This window comes from Ceratotherium simum, chromosome 24, assembly GCF_057802395.1.
Source record: "Ceratotherium simum simum isolate JZ-2026a chromosome 24, ASM5780239v1, whole genome shotgun sequence".
Taxonomy (NCBI): domain Eukaryota; kingdom Metazoa; phylum Chordata; class Mammalia; order Perissodactyla; family Rhinocerotidae; genus Ceratotherium; species Ceratotherium simum.
The window spans coordinates 26,555,337-26,577,578 of NC_141923.1; the positions used below are offsets into that span (position 1 = coordinate 26,555,337).

At 47.9% G+C, this 22,242-nt stretch overlaps 1 protein-coding gene across 6 annotated transcripts in view; it reads right to left on the minus strand.

The window, feature by feature from the left end:
* Positions 1-22,242, minus strand: part of TMEM63C (transmembrane protein 63C) — a 110,013-nt gene that overhangs the window by 87,414 nt on the left and 357 nt on the right. For 3 of the 6 annotated variants that reach the window (XM_087448144.1, XM_087448145.1, XM_087448140.1), the window contains exon 2: positions 21,641-21,723. The gene's annotated coding sequence lies outside the window, so the exon portion shown is untranslated. Of the gene's footprint in view, positions 1-21,640; positions 21,724-21,838; positions 22,123-22,242 lie in introns of those variants that run through there. The other 3 variants (XM_087448142.1, XM_087448141.1, XM_087448143.1) reach the window with 3 other exon arrangements.

Genomic DNA, 22,242 nt, shown 5'->3' on the forward strand with positions numbered 1-22,242 from the left:
TGGAGTTTTCTATGTACATAAGGATATTGTCTGTAGGACAATTTTGTTTCTTCCTTTCCTACCACATATGGACAGAATTGCGGACCCCAAAATTCATATGCTGAAGCCCTAACCTCCAGTGTGACAGTATTTGGAGAAAGGGCCTTTCAGGACGTAATTAGGGTTAAATGAGATCATGAGGGTGGAATCCTTATCCAATAGAACTGGTGTCCTTTTAAGAAGAGGAAGAGATACCAGGAGCTCTCTCTCGCTCTCACTCTCCATACACACACACAGAAGAGGCTGGGTGAGGACACTGCAAGAAGGTGGCTGCCTGTAAGCCAAAGAGAGCCTCCTCAGAAACCAACTCTACCAGCACCTTAATCTTGGACTTCCAGATTCCAGAACCGCAAGAAAATAAATTTCTGTTGTTTAGGCCACCCAGTATTCTGTTATGGTAGCCCTAGCAGACTAATCCACTATCCTTATACCTTTCTCATTCTCTCTGGCTCTCCCTCCCTCCCTTTTTCTTTCCTTCCTTCCTTCCTTCCTTCCTTCCTTCCTTCCTTCCTTCCTTCCTTCCTTCCTTCCTTCCTTCCTTCCTTCTCTCCCTCTCTCCCTCCCTCCTTCCTTCCTTCCTTCCCTCCTTCCCTTATTTCTTTTGCTTTTCTGATCTGACTAGGATGTAGAATAGAAAATATGATAGTATCTTTGTCTTCTTGCCAACCTTAAGGGAAAACTTCTATTGTTTCCCCATTAGGCATGATGTTGGCTATAATTTTTATAGATTCCCTTTATCACATTAAAGGAGCATCCTTCTGTTCCTAGTTTGCATCATGAATGGATGTTAAGTTTTATCAAACACTTCTGCATCTAATAAAATGACCATGTTTCTCCTTTGAAATGTTAACATGACAACTTGCACTGACTGCTTTGTCACTTCTTGTAGATTTTGTTTTAATTCTTTTTGTTCCATGCAGATATTTCAAACTGGACTTTTATTTCTTTAAATATAGTAAGCATATATTTCATAACCTGTGATCCAGAATTCCAATGCCGCAAGTCTTTGAGTCTGTTTCTGTTGGTTGTTTTTTCTGCTGGTTCTTGCTCATAGTGTCTTCTTTCTTTGTGTGCTTAGTTATCTTTGACTTAATTGTGTGCTATACAACTGGACATTGCATTTGAAAAAGTACTTGTTGAAATACTTTGAGGTCTAGGATGACAGTACCTTTCCCAGAGAGGATTTTCATTTGCTTCTGCCAGGTGCCAAGGACTACAATCCTGCAAATACCTTAAATGAAGTTAAAGTCGTGAGGTTTGCTTGATCACCCATGTGACAATAATCCTGGCTGAAAACTTATGCAAGGGCTGATTTATTTCTAGTTCACTGTTAGACTGGAGGATTAGTCCTCTGAGGTGCCAGCTTAAAGTAGGGGAGTTAAACTCACCACTTTGGGTGGCCTGGCAGCCAAAACTACAGCCCAAGTTTGCAGCTTTTTCTTCTAGTTTGGAAATGTCTTTAGAGCCAAAGCAGTTTCCTCATCCTCTTATTAGCTCTTTGATGCCTTCAGTTGAAATGTTTAGTTCATTTACCTTAAAAAAAATACTTTTATTGAGATATAATTCATATACCATACAAATCACCCATTTAAAGTGTACAATTCTATGGTTTTTAGCATATTCTCAGAGTTGTGCAATCGTTACCACAATCTAATTTTAGAACATTTTTGTCACCCCAAAAAGAAATCTCATGCCAATTAGCAGTCATTTCCATTTCTCTACCCCATCCCTCTCTCAGCCTAGGAAATCACTAATCTCCTTTCTGTTTTCATAGATGTGTCTATTCTGCACATTTCATATAAATGGAATCATCCAATATGTTACGTGGTCTTTTAAGGCTGGCTTCTTCCCCTTAGCATAATATTTTCAAGGTTCATCCATGTAGTCCATTTACTTTTTTTTTTTTTTTTTTTGTGAGGAGATCAGCCCTGTGCTAACATCCGCCAATCCTCCTCTTTTTTTGCTGAGGAAGACGGCCCTGGGCTAACATCTGTGCCCATCTTCCTCCACTTTATATGGGACGCCACCACAGCATGGCTTGCCAAGCAGTGCGTCGGTGCGCGCCCGGGATCCGAACCAGCGAACCCCGGGCCGCCGCAGCGGAGCGCGCGCACTTAACCGCTTGCGCCACCGGGCCGGCCCCTAGTCCATTTACTTTTAATGTAATTATTTATATGGGTGGGTTTAAGTCTACCATCTTGCTGTTTTTTCCTATTTGTCCCATACGCTCTTTGCTCTTTTTTGCTCCTTTCCTGCCTTCTTTTGGATTGAGTATTTTTTAGGAGTCCATTTTATCTCTGTTGGCTTATTAGCTATTTCTCTCTTTTTTTAAGGGGTTGCTCTAAAGTTTACAGTACACATCTTTAATTTCTCACAGTCTGCCTTCAAATATTATTCCACTTCACATATCACACAAGAAACAACACTCTATTTCCTTTTCTTTCTCTCTTGTCATTTGTGCTTTTTTGTCATACATTTTACTTCTACCTATTTTATAAACTCCACAGTGCATTGCTATAATTTTTGCTTTAAACTCAAATTATTTATCTTTTACAGAAATTTTAAAATGAAGGGGAAACCTGTCTTACTTTTACCATGTCCAGTATTTATTTCTTTGTGGGGATTTGAGCTTCCACACCGGTATCGTTTCCCTCGAGCCTTCAGCAGGTCTGCTGGCCATGAATTCCCTCAGCCTTTATCACTGGATACAGAATTCTAGGTTGACAGTTTTTGTTCAATTCAATTGAATGTTGAATATTTAATTCCTTAGTCTTCTGACTTGTATTAGCTCTAATGAGAAGTCAGAGATTATTTTTTATATTTTTCCTCCTCTATGTAATGTTTCTTTTTTCCTCTGGCTCATTAAAAAAATTTTTTTATCACTGGTTTTCAGCAATTTTAATATGATGTGCCTTGGTGTGATTTTCTTTGTGTTTGGCATTGATTCAGTTTCTTGGATCAGTGGGTTTTACATTTTTCACCAAATTTGTAAAATCTCAGCCATTATTTTTTCAAAAATGTTCATGCCCCCCCCAAGAGTCTAATTACATACATATTATTCCAGTTGATATCATCACAGGCTACTGAAATGCTGTTCCTTTTTTCAGCCTTTGTTACGTCTATGGTTCTCCTGCAGCCTCCTTAGAAGTCATCTGAATCCTGCTGGAGGCCCCCAGGCCCTTCACTGGAATTCCAATGTCTATAAGGCAACCTATCCTTTCTATCAGATTTATTTGTGTATTTGAAAAATAAAAAAAGAATACAAGGGGGCCGGCCCCGTGGCTTAGCGGTTGAGTGCGCGCGCTCCGCTGCTGGCGGCCCAGGTTCGGACCGGGCGCGCACCGACGCACCGCTTCTCCAGCCATGCTGAGGCCGCATCCCACGTACAGCAACTAGAAGGATGTGCAGCTATGACATACAACTATCTACTGGGGCTTTGGGGGAAAAATAAACAAAATTATTAAAAAAAAAAAAAGAATACAAGGACATAATCAACATCAGGGTTCAGAATAGTGGTTACCTCTTCTGAGAAAGTAAGAAAAGGTGATGGGAAGTACCCCAGGGAAAATTCAACTGTATGGGCAATGTTTTATGTCTTAAGGTAGTAGCAAGAACATAGGTTTTTGTTGTGTTATTCCTTATATCTTTTTGTTTGTTTTAAATATTACATGATTTTTAAAAAACACAAGGACACGAATCTCTATGTGTTAGAATCTCTGCAAGTGTAATGAAAGAATTGTAATAAGATATTTGGGCACAGAAGACCATCCGGGTCTAAGTTTTGGCTCCCTGGTACTTTTTCTCCTGTCCTTCAAAAATGCTTTCCCAGTTCTCTGCCTCTTCTCTGTTTCCTGAAGCAGCCGAAGGGGCTCCTCTGATAGAGCGAGCAGGGATAGAGGCGATGGACACCAGTGGGTCATTTGTTGAATCTGGTGCCTCTAGACTGACACGACCTGCTTTCCAGCATACTTTACTCTCGACTTTATTACCAGCATCTTGTTAGTATGCAGGAAAATATAGCCAACAAGTAAATGCCTTCAGGTTGCAGTGAGATGACTCTGTCCCCCAACCTTCATTCCTCCTTTGGCCGAGCAATGCTTAATACCCTCAGCTCTGTTCACTGCATCCTCCCAGATCCTTCTATTCCCAGCAGAAATCCTCCCTCCCTCCTGTGTTTCATGGAGTGATGAGCTGGAGAGCCAGCTGCCTCCCTGCCTCAGCAATTCCCTCACTAGCCTAGCCCCTTGCCAAGGCACACAACAGTAACAGCTAACGTTTGTTATCCTTTAGCCACATTATCTCACTTAATCCTCACGGCCACTCTACAAGGTAGTTACTCTTAGTATAGTTCTCATTTAATCTTCAAAATATCTCAGGTAAGGGAGGCATCCCTGTCACCATCTGTAACACTTACAGATGAGGAATCCGAGGTTGAATGACTTGGCCAAAGTCACACAAGCAGGAAGCAGCTCATCTAACACTGGAACCCAGGTTTTCTCTCTCTAGATTCTGTGTTTCTTGTGGATGGTCAGAGGACTGCCTGGTCAACCCACAGAACCATGAGAAACAATGAATCATGGCTGATTTAAGCCCCTGGGTTTGGGGAGGTTTGTGGCACAGCAGGATGTAACCGAAACAGATGCTGAAAATTAGATTGTAGATGAATATTTTCACCATGAAAATATATTTACAATGTACTGTTAATTGAAAAAAGCAAGCTATAAAACAATATGTGCAACATGATTTCATTGTTGTTAAAAAAAAAAGAAGCACTTCATCCGAACGGATTCAATTCCGGATCTGGCTAGTGTGTTTGATGTCAAAGGATGCTTGTATTCCTAACAGGATGGTGATGAGTTCAGATCCTATTGCCTGGGAGTTGATGCTGGAACCCGAGGGGAGGGGTGTCAGGATCCCTCACTCTAGGAGAGGATCCCTCACTGTGGAGTGAGGCACTTCCCTGGGCATTTACAGGTTCCAGAACCAGCCCTGCTACTCAAACCAGCACTGCCACCCCTCCCCTCCTTTCTACAAGCAGATGGGCAGAGCAGTTAGTCCCAGGTGAGACCAGCTGCATAATTTTCGGGGACCAGTGAAAAATGAAAATGAGTGGCTCCTTGTTCAAAACTTATGAAGAATTTCAAGACAGTAGAGCATTAGACCAACCATAGGGCGCTCCTGGGCATGGGGTCCCGGGCTACTGCACAGGTCAGATGTTCCCAAGCTAGGGCACGAGTGCTCAGTTTTCCCCTCCACTTTCTAGAAGTGGAGGGAGTGCTGCTAGGGATTATGTACAGACAGCGGGGTGGCTGTGAGGGGAGGGATGGACACCCCATTCCTCACTTGGTTACCTGTTGACTGGCCAACCTGCCCTGTAACCTGTAGGAGGGAGGATGGGAAGGAGAGTGGACAGAGACAGCAGGGCAGAGCCATGGCCAGTGGAGGTGGCCTGATGCCCCCATTTGGCCAGACAAAGGTGTAGGCGTTTCCTGTGGGTCAAGTAAACCCTGGGGAGGTAGCTGGGGAGGAATCCCAGGGGTGGGCCTCCAGGGGCAGAGTTGACAGGAGAAAGTCTAGCTGGAGAGCCCTCGCCTCGGAGAACCCAACAGCTCGTCCCACTTCGAAGCCTGTCCCCCAGGAGGCACTGGTCATCAGGCAGTGTTGGCCAAGAGAACAAGACTTGCAGCTGCTCCCCTGCCAGCTCTCATCCCCCCATCACGCCCCAACCTCAAACTCTGGAGGTGAAAACACTCTGATGGGAGAGACAGAGAGGAGACTCCCCGCATTCCAGCCTTGCCTGGCACTGGGTGGGGAGGGGAGTCACCCTATATTTGCATATGTTTAACTTTTAATTGGACTGGCTTAACTTGGATTTTTAATAATTGAAAAAACTAGGAAATCTGATCAGAAACTAGGAATCTGCCAGGAATATCGTTCAGGGCCAGAAGAGAATTGACAAAGCATGGTTGAGGGCTGTGATTAGAGACAAAGCAAAACGTTTCCTGTTTGAATCCTGTCAAATTCAGACTCTTCCATAAACCAGGTCGTTATGAACAGAAATATGTCTGGAAGGGTACGGAGCTGGGTGTTAGACAACAGTTAGATTTGGGGATGTGACTTTTCATGGAGGACAGGGTTATGTCCTCCATCCAGTCTGCCCTCGGAGTCTCTAGCCCATCGGGGGCCCAGCACCCAGCCAGCTCTGAGGGGATGAACTCCATCCTCCGCCTCCCCACCCACAGGGTAGAAGCTCCTCTGGGCGCAGCGACCTGACCTCATTCATGTCTGTCCCCCACAGCATGGGGACAAGTGTCATAAAAGTCTGTTGCATCAAAACACCACCTCAGAGTCAGGAAGGCTTCTATCCCAGAGACGGGCCAGGTGGGCATGATACACAGGGGACCGGGGCCAGAAGGCAGGTCAGGATGAGGATGGGAATGAGACGGGCAAGTAGGGTCACCAACTTGTCCCCAGGGACTGTTGGTCACACTGGGCCATCCAGACACCCCTAGGGGCAGGGTCGGGTAGAGTGGAGGAGAGGGCTGGTGGAAGTGGGGTGAGGACAGAGAGGGGTGGAGAGACGGCAGGGAGGGCCAGAGGCAGGAAGAGCTGCCTTTCCCTTGTCTCCGTGGCTTTTACATCTTGTGGGGAACAAAGCCTCTCTCTGCTGGGAGGGGCTCCTTTTCCTTAAGCTGGGAGGGGTGTGTGTGTGTGTGTGTGTGTGTGTATGTGAGAGAGAGAGCTCTCTCCCTCCCTCCCTCCCTTTCCTCTCTCTCACACTCACAGCGGCCTGCCCCTCTCCTTCAAAGCTCCAGTGGGAATGACTCAGCAGGAAATCGAGGCCTGCTCCTCACTCTGGCTCCAGAGCAGCCACTGGGCCCCCACCCACCCAGATCCCTGCCCCTGCCTCTCCTCCCTGTGGCCCCCACACTGGCTGGCCAGAGGCGTGAATCTCTCTGACCCCCATCACAAGGGCAGGGAACTTCCCAGGCTGAGGCCCCCGCCACGGAACTTGGCGACCTTGAGGGGAGCTGGGCAGCCTCCTGCCAGGCAGCAGAGGCCCCTCACTCCCCCATTCCTGCCTTCTCCCCTCAGGAGCGAATGTTTGTGGTTCCCATGTGCCGGGCACTGTGCTAGGCTCTCAGCACACACAATCTCATTTCATCCTTACCCGCTGAGGTCGGTGCTATGACTGCTGCCATCTACAGATTCAGAAAGTGAGGTGTGAGAGGGCACAGACCTGGGCTGGGTCACGTCTTCATACCCAGTTCCGACAGACACGCATGCTCACAGGGGCTGAAGCGTGCGGGCAGACACTCACTCAAGAACCGTAGGGAGCAGCAGACGAAGCAAAACAAAAGCTGGGAACAATCCGTGCTCACCCAGTAGGGCTCGTTAAATAAATCATGGTGCATCTGCATGACGGGATACCACGACGTCGTTAAAAAGGATGAGGCACTACGTGTGTACATGGACATGAGCGATCACCAGGTCCAGCGATTGGCTTGTGCCAGGCAACCTCTCAGCAGCCAGGAGGGCTGGCAGACAGACGCACCCAGCACCGCAGACAGCCCCAACGGCGCATTCGCACAAACAGAAAATAAGGCAGAGTGCAGAGCGGCGAGCCAGTGGGCGACCGCGTGTGCGTGCGTGTGTGTGTGCGCATGTGCGTGTCTCATGCACACTTTGAAAGAGGCTCTCATCTGCAGACCAACTCTGGAAAGAGACACAAGGAAGTGGTGACAACAGTTGCCCCTGGGGAGGGGAACAGGAGACTGGGAGCAGAGGGAGGAAGAAGACGGTGCCTATATTGCACCTCTGTGTGATTTAGGTCTCATTTATCCCTTCTGAAAAAGAGAAACCATCATTTAAAAACTACAATGCAGTGTGTAAAAGCAAACTCCCTGTCTGTCTGACTTCAGAGCTCAGACTCTGAATGCTAAGAGTGTACCGCCTTAGAAGAATTTGGACCATGTGTATATGTGTGTGTGCTTGTGTGCATGTGTGAGAGTGTGTTTGTACGTAGGAGGTGAATGCATATAAACTTTCAGAGCATCCAGCTCCTGGTCTCCAAGTCCTATTTCCAGGATGTGAGCTGAGCCAGCCTTAACCCCTAACTTAAGCCCTTAAGCCCTCTCCCCCTCTCCCCTTCCTAGATGGCTGAACGGACTGTGCGGGGAGGGGAGCAGGCTGCCCAGACAGGCCTCCAGGTGCAGGACTCTCTGCTGCGTGGCCCCGGCAGAGGGAAGAAGGCGCCCTCCCCTTTGAGGGCCCCCTGGGAAGTTCCAAGCCAGCACTACAGACCTAGATGCAGGGAAGGAGGAGGACAGGCCAGAGCCAAGGGGAGGAGCACTGGTATGTGGCCTCCCTTGCTGAGTGGAGGGATGATTTTTCTGGGCTTGGAGAGATGAGAGAGAGGGCAGAGTCAGTGTCCCTGGAGATCAGAGGTTGAGGTGTGGGCGGGCTGCCTGGGGAGTGTGGAGCAGACAGGGGAAGGGGGCAGCCAGGGGAGCCCACAGCCCTTTGTCTCAAGTGACCGCCTGAACCACAGGCTGGGTATATGGCTCATTGCTTTCATTACCAGCAAGGTCATATTTTCTCTCCCTGCTCCAGACTTAGCCCGGAGAAGCTGGTGGGGACAGGCAATGCTGCGAACACTCTCTTGCCCCAAACATCTCCTCCACCACCTGGCAGTCTGCTTAAAATTCTGCCATCAGAATCCTACCCGGGATGGATAACTGATGACGGGGCGGGGGGGGGGGGGGTGGTCGTGGGCTTTCGAATTGCAGAGCTGAATCCAATCACAGAGCTGCCATCTACACGCTGGGTGACCAGGGGAGCCTAGTGGCTCTCAGGCTCAGTGGTTTGATCTGTCACATGGGGCTGAGGTACCCAAGGCACAGGGCTGGTGTGAGGGTGCAGGGAAAAACACTGTTAAGGCCCCATCCCTCATCCACACCCCAGGGTGCCTGAGACCCCCTTCTCACAGGAAGAGGTGATGAGCAGGCAAATGAGTATTTTAAAAGGTGGGGGAGGAGAGAACAAGATGAGACTGAGGAGCCTCCGCCCCCAGGAGGTGTCCCCTAAGCAAGAAAGAGAAGGCAGTGGCGGGTCAGGAAAATACATTTAGCAGCATCCTGGAAACCTCTTTGCCCAACTCACCAAGGCAACCGGCGCCCGCTCCTGCTGTGCCATAGCCGTTGTCACGGGGCCTCCCACTCGATGCTCCCCGCGCCTTCACTTTAGCCAGATTCCACTCTGGAGAGGGATGAGGGGCAGGGCTGGGTGCAGAGGGGGGTGTCTCGGGGGCGGGGGAGGGGCGCCATAGCTGGACCGCAGGGACAGGACCGTGCAGCTGGGAGCTTGGGGGGTTCACAGTACCGATTGCTGGCAGTGATGATAATTACAACAGAACACAAATGTCATTTACACGCAGAGAGGAAATTACCTCATTATTGTCTTTGTATAATTCTTGTTCTGTGATCTTACACTTATTGGGTTATTGTCCTGGTTAATTATGCTGAGGAGGTTGCTAGGTAGGGGCACCCCCTGTAGGCAGGAGATGGTACCTCACAGGCAAGGTGTGGTAGACAACTCGCATGGTTCCTCAATAACTGTTCTCCTTTTCTTCCCCAGAAATTGGATGTACCTAGAATAAAGACTCATTTCCTAGCCTTCTTTGTGTCTAGATAATGTCATGTGACTAAGTTCTAACCAATGGGAGATAAAAGGAAGTATCACGAATAACTTCCAGGGAGTGTCCTTAGGCAGAGAGGGTATGTACCTTGCTCAGCCTTCCTTCCTATTTCTTGCTGGTGGAATGTTGATTTGATGGCTGGAGCTTGAGCAGCCATTTTGGACTTTAAGGTGGAAGCTGCATGCTAAGAATAGTGGGGAAATTATATAGAAGGAGGCTGGGTCCTGATATCATGAAGAACTTTGCCAGCCCTGAACTGCCACCTCCACCACGAGGATGAGGACTATACTTGAGCGATGACAGAACAGGGTACTGCAAAAAGCTTGGGTCCTTCCTGACACTGTAGAGTGACCATATTAGCTCTGGACTGCCTGCTTCTAGACTTCACTTACATGAGAGCAACATATGTCTACCTCATTTAAGCCACTACTACTTTGGGTTTCCTGTCCCTTCACAGCCAAACAAAATTCTAGGTGAAACCCACAGTGAGTTTGTTCTCTGCTTCCCCACCTGGGCTTTCCCCAGGAGGAGAGGGGTGGGGAAGACCCCATTGAAGCCTCTGTTGGTCTGGACGTTGGAGGGTATTTACAGTGGTAGGGGCCAAAGATAATGGCAAGTCACTCAGTGGCCTAGGAACTGGAAAGGGAGGGGCTGGGCTAGGTCCCTTTCTCCTCAGAGTCCCAGAGGAATGGGATGAGGGCTGAAGACTCAGAAACAAGATGGTGGCTATGCTAATTTTATTGTCCCCTTGGGACTGTAAGCAACTAGAAGATGGAGACTGGCACAGCGCCCAGAACATAGTAGATGCTCAATAAATATTTGTTGACTGGCCGACTGACTGTACTGGACTAAGGAGTTTGAAGGAGAGACTGAAGGGGGCCAAAGCATCCCTCGGGATGGGGGGTGGTGGAGACCCAGAGAGAGATCCCCTAGGAGAAGATGACTTGGGAGAAGGGGGTAACAAAACTAGAGTCACGTGGTCTGCCTGACACCCCTGCCCCAATAGTGCAGCATATCCTGCCGGGGTCAGCTGGGAAAGTTCTGCATTCAATGCATGCAGGATACTCCTAGGCAGAGGTGTTTTACAGCTAGCGATGCACGCACAGCTTGTTCAGGGAGCCCTTGTTCCTCAACCCCAAGGGCAGGGGTGATTACTGCACTCTTTCCAGAAGCGAAAGCGACCTCCCAGAACTGCAAGGTCGCTTGCGCAAGACCGCTCACTAGGAAACGCAGCAGCTGGGACTTTAACCCAGGGCTTCTGATCACAAACATCACCTTCGTGGAACAAAGGACACAGCCGGGAACTGCTGGCTCCGAGGGCTCGCTCCTCTGACCGCCCCAGCCCAACGCCGAGGCCCAGGGTGTGGTTTGTAAAGCGCTGAAATGAAGAGGAGGTGGGACAAGGCTGGGGAAGCGTGTCAGGCAACTCTCAGCAGATTGGAGAGCTAGTAGACAGACGCACCCAGCACTGCAGACAGCCCAAACAGTGCATTTGCACAAACAGAAGAGAGTGCCCCTAACTCAAGATGCTTTACTGCCATCTACTGGAAAATTGTCATAATAACCATACAAATCTCTGATGACTGAAGTGTGAAAATCACACCCCCTGGAATTGTACAGTGCAGAACCTGAACAGCTGTAACAGGGCAACCTTAGATGCGTCTTCTCTTGCCTGAGAGAATAAAAAAAGCCAGGGTCCCTGCCACCATGGTAGCTCAAGTCCTGCCCTCTTCTTTCCTGCCTGGGAGTCCCTGGCTCAACCAGACAGTCTGTAGTGGTCTGTTTCCATAGTTTCACCACCCAGGCCCCTCTAGAGTCCATCCATCATTCCTTCTACTCTGTGTACATGTCCTGAGCATCTATTCCGGGCCGGGTTCCATGCTGGGCACTGTGGGTACAACATGGGCAGAACCCAGTCCCCACCCTTCCTGGGCTCACAGTCCAATGGAGGACAATTGAACAGGCCGTTAAAATTTGGTGTCATATGGCGGCAGAAGGACGCATGTCATCTGGACTTGAGGGCTTAGGGGAGGTTTCCTGGAGAAAGAGACAGCTCTGTGAAGGCTGAGGAGGAGTCCAACAAGGCAGGCAAAGGGGCGGGAAGTGTGTTCCAGGTGGAGGCCACGGCAACTGCAAAGGCCTGAAGGCTGGAGTAAGCAGGCAGCCTACAAGGCTTTGGCGTAGGATCCTGGAGGGTCCCTGGTGCATCCTTGGGCCTCCAGGGGTCCCAGGCCTCTCTCAGGGCAGGCTCCCCGCAGAGGTGGGCACTGGAGACAATGAGTCAGGGAGCTGGCTGCTGACTGAGGCAGCAGTGGGGCTGGGGCATCGGCTCACTCAATCGTCACAACTGCTGACGAAGAACCGTTACTGTGCCCACACTCTGTGGCTTAAATTGAGGCTCAGGGAGGTTAAGTAACTTGCTCAAGGTCACATATCTAGAGAGTGACTGAGTCAGATTGGATCCAGGTCCATGTGACTCCAGGGCTGGCAGTGGCCCCCAGGAGTGTGACATGTGTCTCTGCTGAAGGATGCCAGCGGGGGTGGGGACAAGCTCCATCCTCCTCTCCTGTTGGCTTTCAGGTCTCGGTTCCTGAGGCCCAGGAAAGGAAAGAGAAGGAGCAGCTCCTCATGCAGAGAGGACGACCCCCCACTGCCACTACCCCCTCAGCCCGGGCAGTTCTGCCGGAAGGTCGGGGTCCAGCACCCTCCCCAGGCCGTCTCCCCTGTGTGACCCCTCAGCTCAGGGACCAGGCCTTCTTCCTCTGCAAGGCCCCAGAACAGCCTTCCTGTTCCTGTGGGGCCTCCGAAGACTCCTTGTTTCTCTCTCAATCCTTCAGGCTCTCCCAAGGGTTATAGAAATGTACGAGGGCGTATTTTCCTGTCTGGATAAGAGAAGGCGTGTACATCTACCCTGGACTCTCTGGGCCCTTCACCATTTACCAGCTGAGAGCTCTCGAACATTCTCCTGAGCCTCTGGCGCCTCTGCAGTACGATGTGGATAATATCTTACCCGGCAGTTTGAGACCTACAGGAGATAATGTATATAAGGTCCCTGGCATGTGGTCACTGCTTACCACTTCCCCTCAAGTGGTCAACTGTCGACTTGCTATGGTGGGGGACTCAGGCCAACAATCCTGCTTCTGGCACTGTTGGAGTCTGAGTTACACACCCACCCCCCCACACACACATGTACACGCACGCGCACACACACACACACACGGGACAACCAGGAACTGATGGACGTGCAAGTACATCAAGTGCCAGCACAGAGCTGGGCCCAGAGCAGAGCAGGGTTCAATGCCTTTCCCCTTCCTTCTACCTTCAAGCCTCAGCTGGAAATGGATGGAGCCAAGAGGGCTCGGGGACCCCTTTAGCTCCCCGGGGGCTGAACAGCTGGGGTCATGGGGATTGGACCTTACAGGGTTCATTTACCTGCAGGAAAACGCTTTCGGTCTGTTGTTCAGCCAGGCCTCTGGAGGCTTCCATTAGGGCCAGGAGCAGGGCCACCCAACCCGTGAGCTTTAGTTTCCTCATCTAAAAAACGAGGCCAGTAATATTTACTTTGCACCATCGTTGTGAGAATTAAAATGCAAGAAGTACCTAAAGCGTCTACCACAATGCCAGAGACAAGACAAGAACAAAATAAACTATAGTTATGAGCACAATGATGGGATCCAGGGGGATTGGGAACTGTCTGAAGGACGCTACTCCGAACCATGCAACTGCCAGCCACCATGGGAGGTGGAAAATGCGGGCACCAGAGCTGAGGAGGAGCCAGGGTGCAATCGCTCCCTCCTCCACTCCTCCGTGGGAGGGATGCTGGCACAGACTTTCTGGAGGGGAGTTTGGCAACAGGGATCCTCTGACCCAGCGACTCCACTTCCAGGAATGCAGCCAAGGAAATAATCATAGAGTCTCACAGAGTTGTTTGTGCTAGGACATTCATTGCAATGTTGCTAATAATAGTGAGAAATTGGAAATAATCTAAAGTTAGAGATGCACTCAATACACTTTGGCTGAATGCCAGATGGCCAAATGCGAACGTCAGTATTTGGGGGAAGTCTAGGCCGACGCCTAAGATCACCTTCACGGGGCAAACATCTGTGATAAAGGAGTACATCAAAAATTGATTTGTGATGATAATTTCATTATTAGTGAATCTCACTGTCAATGCTTAATAGTTTGACATTATAGTCAGGAACAATATTTTCCTAACACTGGCAGTAGCTAGCTTGCTCCTGTGTTATGTGTTACGCACGTTTGTGTTAATAAATCGATGCTTACTTTCTATCGATGATGGCGGAGGAGTGTCATGCTCACCTTTTCCTAATGCTTTCTTCTTTTCTTCATATTCTTTATATTCCTTCCCGTGTTGGGTCAAATACGATTTACCATAGATATTGTTACACCTGATTTTAGAGGTTTTCCTCCTCGTGAAATTGGGAGGTTGACATTCCATTTCTAGTTTATCTTTACAAGGTGTAAAGAATTACAAATAGGGCTTTTTATAAAAGCCTCTTGGCCCAAATAGAATAAAGTAACCAAAAATTGACTACATTTTTAAAGATTATTTTGTTTAATGTTATGAATGCTAGTATCCCAAACAATTCTACAAAGATTACAACTATGATGTAATCTAATCTCTATTATTCTGCTTCATATTATTATTATTTTGAGGAAGATCAGCCCAGAGCTAACATCCAATGCCAATCCTCCTCTTTTTGTTGAGGAAGAGGCGTCCTGAGCTAACATCCGATGACCATTCCCCTCAACTTTATATGAGACATCGCCACAGCGTGGCTTCACAAGCGGTGCGTTGGTGCACGCCCGGGATCCGAACCTGCAAACCCCGGGGCCAACGGAGCAGAGCACGCGCACTTAACCGCAGCACCACCTGGCCGGCCCCTTAATATTATTATTTTAATGTTTTGTTGTTGTTGCCTCAAAAAGTATCTTCTAAAAGTATCTGGCTGACATGTTTTCTCAATATTCGTATTAGCTATCAATGTTTTCTTCTACATTTAAACACTTGAAAACTCAATAATTATTTCTGTACATGAAGGGGACAATGTTTATAATTATCGTGAGTGATACATCATTTTACTCATCCAATAAACATACACTTAATCTTTGACTGATAAAATTTCAACAAACAGAGCACAAAAGAAGATACTCGTTACAAGTTACATCTAGAAGCTTATCAATATTTGAAAGTGATTATGTATTAGCGGTAAATCCAAATGATGTGCCATGTGTGTGTAACAGGTGATTATGTTTCTTGGATGTAAAGGTTACATAACATGGTCACAGGCTCATGGATCATATGCAAGTCCAGGGAACCCAGAAACGACACTGAAGTCTAACTTAGCTATTCAGTCTTTCAGAGACCAAGACTGAAGATAAAGCCGGAGAGCATATTTTGAACAGATACTAAGGTCAAAGCCAAATTTGGGTGCGTCCCTACTAAACTGTGTCCCTTCTGTAAGAGGGACATACAAGGTGCCCATCAAAAACAATGTTGCGGAAATGTACTTATCAACACGGATGGACTGTCTTACTATTGTTGGATTTTAAACGCTGGATATAAGAGGATGAAAATGTGAGCTCAAATTTGAAATTAAGGGGAAAAATTTGAATATTGAAAAGATTGAAAGACACATACAAAATGTTAATGATGTTTATCCCTGGGTTTAGAATTGAAGGATTTCTGCTTTATTTTTAATTAATTTTTTTGTACTTTCTTACAAAACGTTACTCAAATGGTTTTTAAAAATAAAAAATATTTAAAGCACAACTTTTCTGTCTCCTCTTTCTGTTTCATCCAGGGCCAGATTTCAAGCTCGCTGAGCTGGCCAGATGGCCCGAGACACTGACAACAGCTGCTTGTAGGGCTCGCTGTCCATGTTCATTTGAAGTCAAGGCTGTGGCAGGCTGGCACTGCCTTTCCTGGGCCTGTGTCTGTGAGTGGAAATGCCAAGAGGAAGACAAGGGTCACTGGGAGGGTGGGAGAGGGTACTAGCCCCATTTGACCAATGAGAAACTAGAATCTCAGAGAGGCTGGCAGTGCCTGCTTCTGCGCTGAGACCCGGGGGATGGATAACTTAAATGTGTCTGACCTTTTCCATAGTAGAAGATAAAACTCCAAGGTTGTCTCCCAAATTAATTTTCATTTTCCTCTTTATCAATACAACTCACAAATTTTAGCTGGTTACATAACTACCAGTAGCTGGGTGTGGCCCTGTGACTAAGCTCCGGCTGATGAGAGGTAAGCAGATGTGTTGTGTGCAACTTCCAGGAAATGTCCTTAAAGAGAGGGGCATGTCCTTTCTCCTTTTCTCCTTCTTGCTGGCTGGAATATGGACATGACGGCTGGGACAGGAGCAACCATTTTGGACCATGAGGCAACATGCTCAGGATGACGGAGCAAAAAGATAGAAAGAGTCTGAGTCTCACAAGACCATGGAACCTCCATACCAGCCCTGGACCGGCTCCTTTAAACTTCATTAATGTGAGAGTGAAGCAAATTTTCATTTTAGTTTAAACCAGTGTTTTCTCGGGGTTTCTGTCACGTGTCATAGAACCTAATCCTAATTGATTACAATAGCCATCACTTAACGCTTAGCATGCCAGCCACTATTCTAAGTGCTTTACAGATGCTATCTTGTTTAATCTACATAACAACCCTATGAAGTGGAAACTATAATTAGCCTTGTTTTACAAATCAGGAACTTGAGACACAGAGAGGTTGACTGATTTGCTCAAGGTCACACAGCAAGTGGCTGGTGGAACTGAAATCTACATCTACATGAACCTACGTCATCCGACCCCAGAGCCTGTCCTCTGCCTGCTCTTCTGGACCCTCTCCTCTGGCTCCTTTTTATCCTCCAGTCCCATCTACACTCTCTTCCCCACCGCAGGCCTCTTCACGTCCACTCCACTCCCCATCCCCCTCCATCCCGGCTCCAGTAAAAAGCCCCTTCTCTCCACACGCTGTTTCACCAAGAAGAGATTCTGACTCGATAAGTCATGCTGAAGTGTGAGAGATCAACACCAGCATAACACGTTGCCTCTCCACAAGAACAACGGGCTCTTTATTTCTAAGTCAGCGTGAGGGTTTAGGAAGGAGCCACGTGGGGTGAGGCTTGGCCATTGGGATCCAAGTGACCTGGGTTTTATTTCTGCTGCCAGCAAGCTTTGCAATCTTGGCAAATCTCATAACCACTCTGAGCCTCCACTTCCCCCTCTACAAAATAGGTAAGTCAGACCTGCATTAGGCAGGGTTGTTGTAAGGATTAAATGAAACAACCAGTTCGAAGGCACCTGGCCCCCCATCAGCCTGGCACATAACGGGTGGCAGTAAACATGAATTTTTATTTAGTTGAATTCTGCTTATCCATTGTTCCCTCCAACCTAGTTTTAAAGGTCAGATATTGAGGTATAATTTACATCCAGTAATGTCCACCCTTGTAGAGGATACAGTTCTACAGGTTTTGACAAACATATAGTCGTGTAACTACCACCATAATCAAGGCATAGATTTCCTCACCCGGAGTAGTTCCCTCATGCCCATCTGTCCCCCCAGACTGTTTCTTATTTATTCTAAGTTTTTGAGCACCCACTGTGTAGCAGGCTCTGTGCTGGGTCTCAGCTACAGAAACAAAGCTGACGGTAAATTCCTGACTTTAGGGTTTATACCAGACGGGAAGAGACAATAAACAGGAAGAGACAATAAACAAGTAAATAAACAAGATCATCATAGAGGCAGTAAGTGCTACGTAGCAAGCAGGGTTATGTGGTAGCTGGTAGCTGGTGGACTATTTCCATACAAAGGGCAGGTGCTAAGTTGGCATCCTTGCCATTTAAAATTCACAACAAACTCTGCAAGTTAGCTAAAATCCCCATTGAATGGACACGGAATTTGAGGCTCAGAGAGGCTAAGGAACTTGCTCAAGGTCACACAGCAAGTGAATGGGAAAACAAGGATTCAAGCCCAAGTCAGCAGACACCAAAAGCTCACAGCAAAAGCTTGTGTTTTTTTCATCACACCACACAGCCTCTCTCTTGGGCCCTGTACATCTCTGCTGGAGCAGCAGGGGAGTTGGAGACATAGGGGTTCAGGGATGTGAGGTCTGGGTCACCTGCTGCTCTGCAACCATAACAATGTATCCAAGAGTCAGTCCTACAACCAGCCAAGGGCACTGCAGTGACCTCGCTCTCCTGTCACCCCTCCCTCCTCCTCTAATTGAGATGTCAGCCTTCTGCCTCATTCCCTCCTGTCCTGGACACCTGGCATCAGGGCTCTCAGCAGAGACAGCTGATCTCCCCTGCGCCTCCCCAGCCTCCTCCATCATGAAGACATAAAGCGAGGTTATGTCAGACAGACGAGTGTGCACTCTCTCAGCCCCCCTTTTCTTCTCTTTCCTCTCTCCTTTTCCCTCTTCTCCCTTCTGCCCTCTACCTCCCTCCTCTTTTCCCTCCATGCCCCCCTTTCTCCCTCCATCTGCCTCCTGCATGCCTTGAGAAGAAAAGCCCAATTAATCTTGCTGCCACCACCTCCGCTAAGCCACGCACTGGTCCACAGGCACAGACATCCTTACCAGGACTGCCTGAGCTGTCCCTGGAAACCAGGGCTCATTGGTAAAAGATCACATTCGTTTCTCCACAGCCTGAACACTCCAAAGGAGGCTCTGCCAAGCCAAGCCAAGATTTCCACCCTGATCCATCAATCACCAAGGAGACCGCTGGTGTCACCTGTCACCCAGAGGGTGACATTCAGACCTGCTGCTTCTGCCTTGACATGTGGGCTCGGCTGATGAGCATCGCTGTCCCCACCACACACACACTCTCCAGCACCGCAAACAGTGGAGTGCTCTGCTGGGCATGCTGCACGGTTACTTTATTTTTGTCATTTCACATAAATATCTTACCTAAAGAGAGATCATGCAGGTCTTTTATCCTGAGGGAGTAGGTCAGATCCCTGCTTCCTTTACGCAAGTGACGTGTTCCAGAAAAGTTGAGGATCAATGAGATTTTTGCATGTTAAACTACCCTTTAAGTCGAACATAGGCAAGGCTTGCAAATTAACATGCAGCAAATCTCTGAACCTCGGTTTCCTCGTAAGAAAAATGGGTTTAATCATGTTTGCCCCAGCTAGCTTGCAGGGCTGTTAAGAGAACCGGGGAATGAAATTTTAATTTTGTGGATGTACTTTGCAAATTGCAAAGCACTTTATTCCATCAAAGTAATGTTGTTGTTAAAAGAAAGATGTAGTTGGCCAAGTAAATTACCACCTCCAAACAGAAATTCTGCGATAATCTAATTTGCATACATTTGGTTGGCTAAGATGAAGATTACATGTTTTTCAAATCCAGGCAGGCAGGGAGGGCGTCTCACTAAACCTTGTGAGACTTGAGGAGCACTTTGTGGTTGCCCCTGGCTATGACTTGCTATCGGCAGTAAAAAGCAACCTGTCTGAAGATGTCTACTAAAATCTTAACTTCAGGGCACCAGCTAACCTTGAGACCCCAGTCCCTCTCCACCCTGCTCAATCTGAAATCAATCTGAATCTTTTTTTTCTCTTCATTAACCCTTTATTACAAGTCACGTGCTTATAGAAGTATAGGTGGACTTACGTGAAAAAATCAAATGTATCCAAGAATAAAAAACACAGCACAGAAAGTGCTATATGCATTTCAGTGTTCACGCCGGAGACAGCGGGCGCCCAGGAAAAAGCTCTGAAATAAGAGCATGAGAATGAAGGAAAATCCCTATAGCCTCTTGAGGTGTGGCCCCTGGTGTCTTGGAATGTTCTCTATCCCAAACACATGGGGAGTTGTAGGGCCAGACGGATACGTGTGTGGGGTTCCCCACCCAAGGGAGAAGCGGCTCGCTGCATAGAGGTCCTCTCTTTGCACACAACATTTTGAGGCAAAATGGAAAGATTGCCACTTGGGAGGGAATTTTATTCAAATAACACCACTAAATAGCAAGATTTATGGCACATCTTTCTGGGAAAATGCTCGGCAGCAATCAGAGGCCTGTCTGTGTTCCTGCCCCCTTGGGATGCCTGCAGATACAGTCATAGCTTAACTACGAGAATATATGACAAGTGCAATGGAGAGAGTGGTTTATAAATTATTTTCTGACGCTGTTTATGGAGGATGAGACCACAGTTGGGATGGGTGGCGGCAGGATGCGAGATGAATGGTGGATGTGGCCTCACCAGACATTTCAAAGACCTTGGGACACAGCTTTCCTCTCGGAGAGAGACCAGTATCAACTCATCAGTCAATACATCTTTACTCAGTGTCTCTTCCAGGCAAATCATCCTCCGAGGAGATGCAGAGGAGACTCCAAAGTATTTCCAATATAGAACAAGAGCTCTCATTTTAGTTGGAAAGATAAGATGTTCTCAGGGATAAAGATAAGGGCCCAGAAGATAAATAGGAGGAAGTTAACACTATCCAACCTCCTGCCGAGATGGAGGCACTTAAATTACATTATCCCGTTTGATCATCATCACCACCAGGTAACATCTTCATCCCATTTTATGGATGAGAATACTGAGAGCAGAGAGGTTAAGGTTCAAGGTCCCACAGCTGGCAAGTGGCAATCAAATGTTCGTTCTTAGTCTGCTTAATTCCAATGGAGCCAGAATAAAGTGAAGTTTTCAGATTGCCCTCCCTATTGATTTTGCCAGGGATAAGCACCAATTTAGAAAAACAAAATAACATTTGGCTGTACTTCCTCTTACTCAATTCACTGAGGGGGGGCCTGAAGAACTACTCACTCTAGGTCTGAAGCTTTAACGTCCTTTTCTGTTGATAAACTGTATTTCTAAATAAATAATTCTTCTTGTCCATTTGCGTTTCCCTGGCCAGATCTCTGTCTCTTTCCTGGCTGAATACTCCCTTCCCCCACTGACATCTTCCCACATTCCTTTAGCTTCCCTCTCTCTCTCTTTCCCTCCCCTCACGCACACGCAAATTCAGACACACACCTTCCCACCACACACCCATATGCAAAATAAAATTAGAAATACCACCCGACTCTCAAGGTATTTAGGGAATGGAGATCTTCAATCAATACAGCCCAAACCCAACACTCCAGGCTCCCTCCCTCCCAAGCCAGTGTGAGAGGCAGGCAGAGCTTGTGAAAAGGGCCCAGACAGCCATGATCTTGACTCAAAACAGCTCTAAAGGGCAAAAGGCCATTTGTGCTTCCTGTGTCTGTTCTGTGGCCACTGGAACTCACAGGGCTACCAGATTCCCCAGGGGCCAACATCTGGCAAGCAGGTTCTTTTGCTCCTATGCAACACCCTTTCAGAACATGAAAAGGTTTCCTGGCCCCCTTTTTCTTTTGATGTATGCTGATAAAATACAGAGAAAACAAAATATGTTTTGTTCATATTCAAAAATACAGGCTGAGCTGATAAGCATATGGTCCTTATTTCAAGGGATTGCTCTTGTTTTAATCAACCAGTTGAGAAAGCAATAAACGGTTATTTATGATGTTTGCCTTCATCCAGAGGAATGAAACAGGGCAGGTGGGTGAGTTATGACAGCCCAGGAAACAGAGGAAGTGGTGTCACCAATATTCCTGCAGTGTTTCTAAAGCTCTCTCTGCTCCACCCCACCCCCATTCGACACACACTGGCCAAGTGTCCCCACCCTCTTAGCACCTCTCAGTACCCACCTCAGAATAGTGAGGTAGGGAAGAGGAAGGAAATAGGAATAGGGAGGTGGGGGTGGGATTCCAGGCAGAAGCTCCTAGTTCAAGCTCTGTATCTGGATAAAACCCTCTGTTGTCCTCCCATCTCCCAAATCAGAGCTCCCCCTGGTCTCAGCGGGTTGTGTCGAGGCTGAGAGCAGGTGCATTTGTTCAAATCCAGGCTCTGTCACTTACCCGCTGCATGACCTTGGACATGTGACTTAGCTCCTCTTTGCCTCAACCTCCTCATCCACGCGATGGGGATCATCAAGCTTCTGCTGAGAGGATTAAAAAAACTGCCTTATGCTAAAGGCTTAGCACAGTGCCTGGTACACAGGAAGGGCTCAATTAATGGTGCCAATAATTATGAACTAATACTCGAATAGCGCTTACCACGGGCAGGCCCTGTTTAAGGGCTTTACATAGATTGTCACATAATCCTCCCATCTCTGTTTTACAGATGAGGAAACTGGAATCTGAAGATCATACAGCAGTGAACGTTGGATATTCAGACCCAGGCAGACAGCCTCCAGAGTCGGGGCTCTCAACCCCTCTGTGCACAATGACGCTGATCTTTATGGGTGTTGCCCGTGGCAAGCGAGGCTCTCAAACCCCCAGGCTTCCCTCGGTCTGAGAGCAGAGAGCAGGGGGGGTTGTCAGCCACAGCGGGGAAGGAAGGAGCAGAAGATGGCTAGAGCATCCACACTAGGGCCGAACCCAGATCCTACAGTTGGAACTGGTGGCTGAAGTCAGGCAGGGCGCCCCAGCCCGCTGCTGGGGAATGAGGGGAGGGGAGG